Here is a 9,894-nt window from a genome sequence, read left to right on the forward strand (position 1 = left end):
GTGCATTCTCTCTCAAACTCGCCAAGAACACCACCGACCTGGTTTCCCTATGACCTCAAGATCTCCTGATGTCAGACTTCGCCATACTCATTAACACTAAGATCAATTGGCTAGCTCACACCGCCTAACAGAATACCAGACTCACACTGACACACACATGAGCTCAGCCACTAATCCCAATCTCTGGCTCCGATACTCAAACTCGTGGAATATTGAGCTCTACCTTGGCTCGTTCACGCAAACGATCAGACTGACTCGATATCGCGTGCACCCAGCCTAGCACTTCGTCCCACGGATTGAAAAACAATATGATTCACAAGTTATCTGCATTTATAGCACTCTTAATCAAGCTTCAGGCCTCAGGCCATTTCAGCCCTGCTTCACTCACTTCGATTGACACTCACATTTAAGCGAACGCACTTTAACGTAATAATATTCAGACTCACACATGCGTGTACTCATTGGCACCTAGACTCATACACGATTGGGCTCAATGTGCCTTCTGCGACTAAGAGTTACGCAACCTTTTTACCCACTTTCCGGCTTGCGCGTACGCGCAGCCACCTCAAATCAAATGGTTTCAAATACACTTGCTCGAACTAACTTCGACTTCCCCAAACAGTGACCTACGCACACTGGGGTTCACTTGGATTAATGGGTAGCTCCGGGTCATGCCTACGTTCATTGCCCTGCAGCCGCTAAGAAAGTACAGCCTCATTTACGACAGCCTGCTCAGCAGTACAATTTGAGCAGCAAAATATTTATTTATAGGTTGCGATTGAGACTATGGTTGAATAATGAACAGTATAGCCGATGAAGCTGCCATCTTTGAACAGGGTACTCGGTCACCATCGAATATCTTTCGCTGCCTCTTCGCGGTAGTAGACGACGTGTTCAGTAAATGCATAAAAACGGCGTTTTCACTTTCTGGGTGAATTATTATTATGAAAGCATTATATGCTCCATTACGCAAAAATCCGGCGTTGTAGTCGGTGGAACCAAAACGTGGAACCCAACGATGGAACCAAAAATGGCCGACGTCAAATAGTAACAACACATCAATAAATACTCGAATTGACGTCACATTTCTGACTTAAAATCCTGGAGACAAACTCAATTATTGCTTTTGAAAACAAAATTAGGTAAATTTCGGTCTGGGTTGGAATCGAACCCGGGGCTCCGGGGTGCCAGACGAGCATTTTTTCTGGACACCACTAAAGGTGTGCGTAATACGTGCGTAATTGCGCACGTCATGGCGCATCCGTCTGGCTAACTTAACGTGCGGCCTAGTGCGTGCGTCGTTAGGCACATGACGACGCAGCGAATGAGGAGGAGGTGGCGCCACGTGGTAAGTGTAAAAAAAAAAGTTGTCGCAGTTTCACCTGAAAGGTGAAGCATCAATTGCGATAGCAAATTTGAAGAGAGCTATACGGAGTAATGATAGCAGCTTTATCAGCTGTATAAACTTGGACATGCAGCAGCGCCGGCAACACGCAGAACTGTTGTCGACGCCGTCGGCGCAAACCCGCGTTCGCTCAAAATGCGTGCGGCGTTGGTGACTGTTGCCGGAGCCTCTGATATAAATAGGCACTTGGTGCCGCAGACAAACGTCGCCTCCCTTCCCTCCCCCTCCCCCCCACGGCCTTTCGTGCGTCGGAAGAAGGCACGTTTGCTCTACATATATGGTGATTGTAGAGGAGGAAAGAGACGCCTACTTCTGCAGCCCTTAAGGGAGCACAGAGCAGAACGCGCTTTTGTTCACCGCCGTGCGTTCACTCCCCGTGAAAGCGCGCGTCCCTCGCGCCCTTTCACTCGCACATACAGCGTTCGGCGCGCGGAGACGATTTCATCTCCATTGACGTCATACGGAACCTCACGGCGACGGCGACGGCAGAAATCTGCTTTTGAGTGTCCATATAATTGCTATCGCAATAAAATGAGTATGAAATAACAAGTATTAATGTCCAATTGAACGCCGCTGAGCGGTCCTTCGAGTTATGAACTCCTCGTGGGCAAGCGAGTCCGTTTAGATGCTTCGCGCGTTTTCATTTGGCCTTACCGAGGCGCAGTTAGAACGCAGGCAAGAGCTTGCGTGGAGAAGGAACGCGCGAAAGAAAAAAAGATACATTTCACCAAAGAGCTTCAATGCTTTCGCTTTCCTTCATGTAAGCAATCTTAAAGTGTCTCGGCCGAATTTTCTTCGTCAGTCACACAATAATGTTGCCCGAAAGCAGAAACGGAACGTTATATAGTACTGGTGCTAATTTAACAGGTCCGTATTTCTGCCCAGTGCCTGCAAGGCAGCAGTGCCACAAGTCAACGCGTGCGCGTGCTCCGATAAAGTGATACCCAACTGCACGGTATATCGTCTCGCAGAACCTACGGCGTACAATACGCAATGTAAAGTTTGTCCCCTGATGGCCACCTTATACTACATGGTGTGGGCGTCCCAACAGAATTTTAAAATATTGACCGAATTTTGATAGCCGAATGGGAGGCGACCATCTCGAGCTCGAATACAGAACAGTAACAAGCCGTGGTCAACCGAGCCCGGATGGCGGCAAAAGTCAATGGTCTTCCGGACTAGGAGATACGACCACAAAAACGAGTTTAATTTTTGACTAATCAATCTTTTAATCTTTCTCTCTCGCACAAACTGATCGCGCTTAACGCTCAACTACGGTGTCTTGTGCCGTGACAGTGGTGCAATCTGTCCATTTTGCTTTCAGTGCAAATGCAACAATTCCCATGCTTTCACTGGATTTGCAACAATTGACCTGTCAGAACATGCAGGAGAAGGGTAATCTCCGGACATGCATGTGGAGCTAGAATCCTCTAATATAACATGACGGTCTGCTCACATGTGGCACTAGTGTTACATTAACTTACGGTATGAAATAAAGTGGGCTGACAGATGGAGTAGCACACGGGATATAAAGGGTATAAGCACGGATAAGGTGCCTCGGAAAGGCTGGCCAACGTTTCGATAGGAGTACCTATCGATCTTCGTCAAAGGCGGCCTCATCATCCTCGGCGGGCTAGTTTTAACGGGCTAGTAGAGCGACGTCACGTCAATGTCGATGGCGGCTGGCTGTAAAGGGAGAAACTGAAAAGAAAATGAACGCTGCCGTTTGACTGTCTCTAGGCGTGGTTTCTAAGACGAGGGGACAAGAGCGGGCAAGCTGGAAAGCAGCAGAAAGAAAAGAAAAAAATCACAGCATATCCACGGGGTGAATGATGATGAGTGGGCGAAGCTCCGGAGGGAATCATCGGATCTCCCGCTTAAGGGGACGCTAGCACAAACGCGTTAGAAACGTACAGTACTCTCTAGTAAGAGGGAGCAGCCACAGCGTCTTACGCAGCCATTTACACATGCCGGAACGTGCACCGCGTTTGCCGACGCCATCACATGACTGCTGAGAGAGTATACCCCCCGTATTCATAAACGCTCCTCGACTTGAACTTGACTTGCCACCGCCTTGGGCAGCGCGTTCGAAACGCGTTGACGGTAAGGCGGAGAGGCCACAGCGTCTTACACCAGCTTCTTACACGTGCCGTAACGCGCTAGCACAAACGCGTTAGAAACGCGCTAGAAACGCGGCCTTTCGTTAATGTTGGGTATTTATTGCCATCGTGGTGCGTGTGTCTATGTGCGCTTCGGGGCGTAGTGGTTAGCGCCGCGCGTTCGAAAGCGAGGGGTCCCTGGTTCGATTCCGCGCTACGTACACAACTTTCGGAATTTTTTTTTTTCATAAAACGCCGGAAGCGTTCTCCGGAAGCCGGAAGCTGGCTTCCGGAACCGGAAGCGGAACCGGAAGTGGAAACGGAAGCGGAAACGGAACCGGAACCGGAAGTGGAACCGGAAGCGGAAGTCGGCTTCCGGTTATACTATACGTATACATATTGCCGCGCCTGTACTCTGATGAAGAGGAGGAATATGCGAGCAGGCACGCGCGTTTCTATCAAGGCGCGGTGAAGAAGAAGAAGTCGCGGCAGCGCGCTGTATTAAAAAGGCGACCTCCTGCTATTCCTCTTGATCAGGGCTGTGCGACCTCTGTTTCTGACGTTGCGACACTGGTGGAGGTGCTGGAGCCTTGAACCTCATGCGTTCAACCCCTATAAGGACTCGTACACCCAGTCCGGAAGCTCCACTTCTCGTACAATACCGCTCGACAAGAAACTACTCGAATGACGCCCTTCAGCTTGGTCCACGGTCGCGAAGCCACGACGACGTTGGATGCCATGCTGCCTCACGAGTGTGACGACATACCTACCGACGTTGTCGAATTTACTCAGCGCGCCGAAGAAGCTAGACAGCTTGCCCGCGTACGTATCTGCTATCAGCAAGGCCAAGATGCAAAACGGTACGATCTTCGACACAGGTCCGTTATCTACACTCCCGGCGATAAAGTATGGGTTTGGATACCCATACGCCGTCGTGGACTTTCTGAAAAACTGCTAAGACGGTACTTTGGGCCATACAGAGTGATTCGACGAGAAGAAGAAGTCGCGGCAGCGCGCTGTATTAAAAAGGCGACCTCCTGCTATTCCTCTTGATCAGGGCTGTGCGACCTCTGTTTCTGACGTTGCGACAATATATATGTATATATGGGTATACATACGCATACGGACACACAACGCCATCTATTGAGCAATTCATAAAACTAGACGTGGCTACCTACTACGACGGGGACGAACGAGTGCCGCTATTAGGAGCTTCGCCCCTAAAAGAACGACACAGGAGGATGTTTGGGGAGCGAAAGGATAGGGAGCGTTCAAGGGTGTCGTAGGCGGCGTGTGTTAGGGGTCTTTGAAGAGCCGGTCAGCCGGTCAGTGTGCGAGTAACAACACGGCAGGTTCAAAGAATGACTTGAGTAGCGTAGCATCAATGCGTCGGTAGTAGTAGTAGTCATAGTAGTATAAACTTTTATTAAAGATTACATCTAGGTCCAGTGGGTGGGTCCTTTAGTCCAGGGCCCCACTGGCGATAGCGGCACGCCGGGCTTGGTCGAGAAGGGCCAATTGGTCCTTCCGCATCGTGCTGGCTAGCCACACCTCCCACTGCCTACTGTTGGAGTTTTGCCCCAAAAGGGGTGATTGGATTACTTGTGGCCGACTCTGGCATGACCGTGTGATATGGTCAAGAGATGGCCGCCCCCCGCACCAAGGGCAATTGTTGGGGTACCGGGTGAGGTGTATGTGATGTAGTAGGAGTAGGTGGGGGTATGTACGGGTTTGGAGTCGGCGCCAGTCCCGCATTTGCGCCGAGTCCAAGGATGGGTGTGGAAAGCTATACCGTTGCCTTCCTTGTCTCTCTGCCTCCAAGATATCGTTTATTGTGATCGCAGATGCTACGAGAGTGCGTTCCGGCGCTCGGATGCTATATTCTCGTGCGAGGCGGTCCGCCCTCTCGTTACCCGTCACTCCGGCATGCGCCGAGCACCACGTAATAGCGTGGTGTTCTGTGAGATTTCTTCCTATGGTTTTCATTGCGAGTTTGAGCAGGGTGCTTGTCACAAAAAAATTACACCATCTTCCCGTAGGGGAACCCTGAGTAGTGTGCGAAGCAGCCATGGGGTCGACCATGGCGCTGACACTGGCGTTGACGCTGCCGCTGTCCGTGGCAGTCATCGCGGCGTTGCGTAGGTAAGATTTCTGACGCTGCTCGACGAGTAATGGCTGATCTCGTCGAAAACCTCTGAGCCGCCCCCAGAGGCACCAGCAACAGTCACGAACGCTACGCGCGTTCGATGCGAACGCGGATAAAACGCCGATGGCGTCGACAACAGTTCTGCGCGTTGTGGCGCCCCCCAGCGGAGTATGCAGCGCCTACCGTCGCGCCTCTAACCTAAGCTGCTTCGCATTATCGCGCGCGGAGCCGCAGGTGTTGCCATTCGTTGCGCAATCCTGAGAGGTGAGGGGCGTCGGAGAGGAGAGGAGGAATGCTGAGAGGAGAGGAGATGAGACAAGGAGAGGAGGGGGAGGAGGATGCGCATGCGCAGTGCTGGTGTAGTCGCGAGAGGAGGTGGAGGAGGATGCGCGATGCGGGTGTGGACGCCACACGGCGGAGGGAGTGGCGTAGCCCTGACCATAAGCTGCTTCGCATCTAAAAGGCGACATGCCGACTGCAAGTCGGTTAGTATTAAAACAGGATGTGCTCTATTTTCAGCGTCACGTATAGCCAGAGCCACAAGCGGTAGCCTCTGCTGTGGCCATTGACTCTTGTCTGACTGTTGCGGAAATAGTAGTTTGTGGGTTTGTAGCTACTACAGTGAAAGTTTTGCTATCCTGTTTGAACGCGTCCGTGTAATAAACCTCCAGATTTCTAACGTATCTGCGTTCAAGCGTCCTGGCTCGTGCAAGGCGCCGTTGTCTGTGGTATTTCTCGCTCATATTTTCAGGGATTGGGGACACAGATATCTCAGCTTGTATGTCTGGTGGGAGGAGTTCTGTTTGGTCGTTACAATGTGCCGGTCTGAGTGGATCCCCTAATTGACGGTGAAGTGTTCGGCCTTGCTCCGCAGCATTGAGCCTTTCTCGTTGTGCGATCAGTGTTGCAGTCACGAGTTCCTTAAAAGTGTTGCTAATACCCATTGCCTCAAAAAGGGCCGTGCTAGTGCAGATTGGTAGACCAAGCGCCGCCTTATAAGCTGTGCGTATCAGGGCGTTTATTTTAGTTTCCTCTGAGTTTGATACTTTGTGGAAAGGAAGGCCGAAGGTTACACGGCTTATGATAAATGCCCACAGGAGCATTATCATCTCTTTCTCCTTGAAGCCTTTTCTGTTTCTTGCTACTCTGTTTAACATCCTAGACACAATGTAAACGGTTTTCCGGAGATTTGCGATCGTGTGCCCTACCGCTCCATTTTCCTGCATCCATAGTCCGCGTATACAAGCTTTAAATACCTCCTGTGTTGTTTGACCTCCAAGAGCAAGCTTTATCGGACATCTATCGTCCTTTCGTGTATAAGGTGCTCTTACTCGGATTAGTTCGGACTTCTCCGGGGTGCAATTCATGCCAGCTTTTGCCACATGATCCTCTACAATGCTAATTGCCTTCTGGAGGGTTTCCTGACATTCCCCTAAAGATCCCTTTACGGTCCAAAGAGTTACCTCGTCCGCGTAAATCGCATGTCCTAAGTTTGGGATTCGTTGTAGTTTCACTGCTAATCCTTTCATCCCTATATTGAAGAGAAGCGGTGAAAGAATTAAACCTTGCGGCGTTCCTCTTTTGGGGGTCCGTAGAACGTCTTTGCGGGTGGATCCTAGCCCTATCGTGGCTGTGCGGTAGTCTAGAAAGGATTTTATGTATTGGTAAGTCCGCTGTTTGCGGTGCATGTTCTATAGTTCCGTTAAAATGCTCTCGTGCGAGATGGTATCGACTAATGCCACTATGAATCTGTCTGTATTCCCTCTCTCTGGGTTTAATACTTCTTCTTTCAGTAGGAAAAACACGTCCTGTACCCACATATGCTGCCTAAAGCCGAACATAGTGTCTGGGAAAAGGTTGCTGTTTTCTATGTACCTAGTGAGTCTCATCTGCGTAACCTTTTCAAAAAGGTTACCCAGACATGAGGTAACGGTCGGAGGACTTTTATGTCCCTCCGTTTCCCTGGTTTCAGTGTTAAAATTATTTATGCATGCCTCCTTGCCTATGGAATTTGAGCTCCTTCAGTCCATACATGTTTGTTAAAAAGATATGTTAGCCCGGTCAAAACATTGAGGCTAATGGTATCGTCAACTGGTCGCCTCGGAGCGTTATAGATCCCTCTCGCGAGCGGCGTTGTCTTCGGGTGGTTGAAAGAGGGTGCGCGCCTTGCGTTCGGCTGGTTATTTTCGATCGCTCTCCTCCTGCGTCGAGCGCTCTGAGGCGCTCCGCGCCCTGTCGTCGTAGGGAGCCTACATGCAAGCATACATACATACATACATACATACATACATACATACATACATACATACACAAATGCATACATACATACATACATACATACATACATACATGCATACATACATACATACATACATACATACATACATACATACATACATACATACATACGCAAGCACGTACTGAGCAGCTGTATGTGCGTTGGAGCGCCCCTCTCCCTCCGACCCCTCGAACAAAGCGAGACTCTGCACTGGTACCGCTTACGTGGAACAGCGAAGTTTTGCCACCACCAAGCACAGCATCTAAAGCTTCAGACGGGCCAAGCCCGTCGCCTGGCTGTACACAATACTCGGTTGCGGGAGTGCACGAACACTGAGCGAATGAAATCCTACGGCTGACCGCCACGCAAATGAGCGAAAGGGCTAAAGAAACATTTTCGCTTTGAAGGAAGTCCGCGTAATAAGTTATAGCTTTATTGGTAAACGAACACGCACCGACTTGGGAGTATTCATTCTCCGCTATGAGGCTAAAATGTAAATTTTAGATCTGTGCAAATTATTAACAGTCGGAACGTTCCGTTGGCGCTTTACGTCGAAAGTTTTGAGTCCATGGCGAACAACCGTGATTCACCCAGAAAGCTAAATCGGCGTTTCTCTGTATATACTCCGCAAATTGTCTACAACGGGAAAGGGGAGGGAAAAAGCCGCTCCACGGCAGCGCGGTCAGGCGCTTTGAGATGGCCAAGCCGATGCTGGGGCACTGTAAAGCATCTATAATCGTAATATTTGGTCGCGCTCTACACCACATGGCACCTCATTTCAGAGCTGAAATACCTTGTATGACAGCGTCGATCCGGTGTCGTATGCGAAGAAGGCCAGCAACTTTCCGCTGCGAATGAGACGCCAAAAGTGCGTGTGCGTCGTGTTGTCGTAATAATAGGTGGTACCCCCCTTATCCTCCACCGGGTACTTCTTATTGCTGGTCTTGGTCGTGAACTGCAAATAGGGTTGCCACATAAACCAGAAAAAAAAAAAGGATTCAAATGGTTGGCAGACTGAGTACGGACGATCGTATGGATTCTGGGATCTCTACTGAAAATGAGTCCCGCGGTTAGGGAGTCACTAGAAATGCCTTCGCATGTTTGCCTAATAATCTGGGATATATTTTAACACATTAACCGACCGGCCAACTGAAATCATTGACTGACTGACCGAATGAAGTACTGATAGTTTAATCGAACCGACCAACTGACCGACCAAAGAACTGACTGGCCGTCGGAGTGATGGGTTCAATCATCATAATCATTATCATCATAGCTGGCAAACTTATTAGTGAAGAGTCCGTTGTGTTGCCATGTATATCAGCCTCGCTAGGCTAATAAGGCACATCTATGAATTACCAATTAATACCTCAACTAAATTTAGGGATTTTATGGTCAAAAACAATGATATGATTACGACACATGCCGTAGTGCGGGACTCCGGAATAATTTTGATCACCTAAGGTTCTTTAACTTGCACCCAATGCACGGCCTACTCGCACTTCGTCCACAGCGAAAGGCGGCCGTCACGGCCCCTCGGATTTAACCGGGGAATGCAAATGCCACTACGCCACCGTGGCGGGTTCAGATATTAAACAGAGTGGGGAAATCAACATCATTTAAAAAGGCATTCTAATATGTCCCTTATGGTTTCTTGCCTAAAGACGAAGAAAACATTGCACATTGATCAGCCTGGGTATCATGATGATCTGATTACTTAGGTAACCCAAAATAATTTCCTCAGGTAGACGCCTAAGAATTGGGCAGCCTACCAGAGACGTCAGGAGGATGCCAAGAAAGTTTACTTGAGCCCTGACTTTTCATCTATATTAATGATGTTAAATTAATTTGATCATAAAGTTAGGAACTTAACGTCAGATTACACATAATTGTGCCAGTTGGTTTGTATTTCTTATCAGAGTGACGTAAATTACATCTTAGATCATTTATTATATAGAGTATCCTA

The sequence above is a fragment of the Dermacentor silvarum genome, chromosome 2 (genome assembly GCF_013339745.2).
Source record: "Dermacentor silvarum isolate Dsil-2018 chromosome 2, BIME_Dsil_1.4, whole genome shotgun sequence".
NCBI lineage: Eukaryota > Metazoa > Arthropoda > Arachnida > Ixodida > Ixodidae > Dermacentor > Dermacentor silvarum.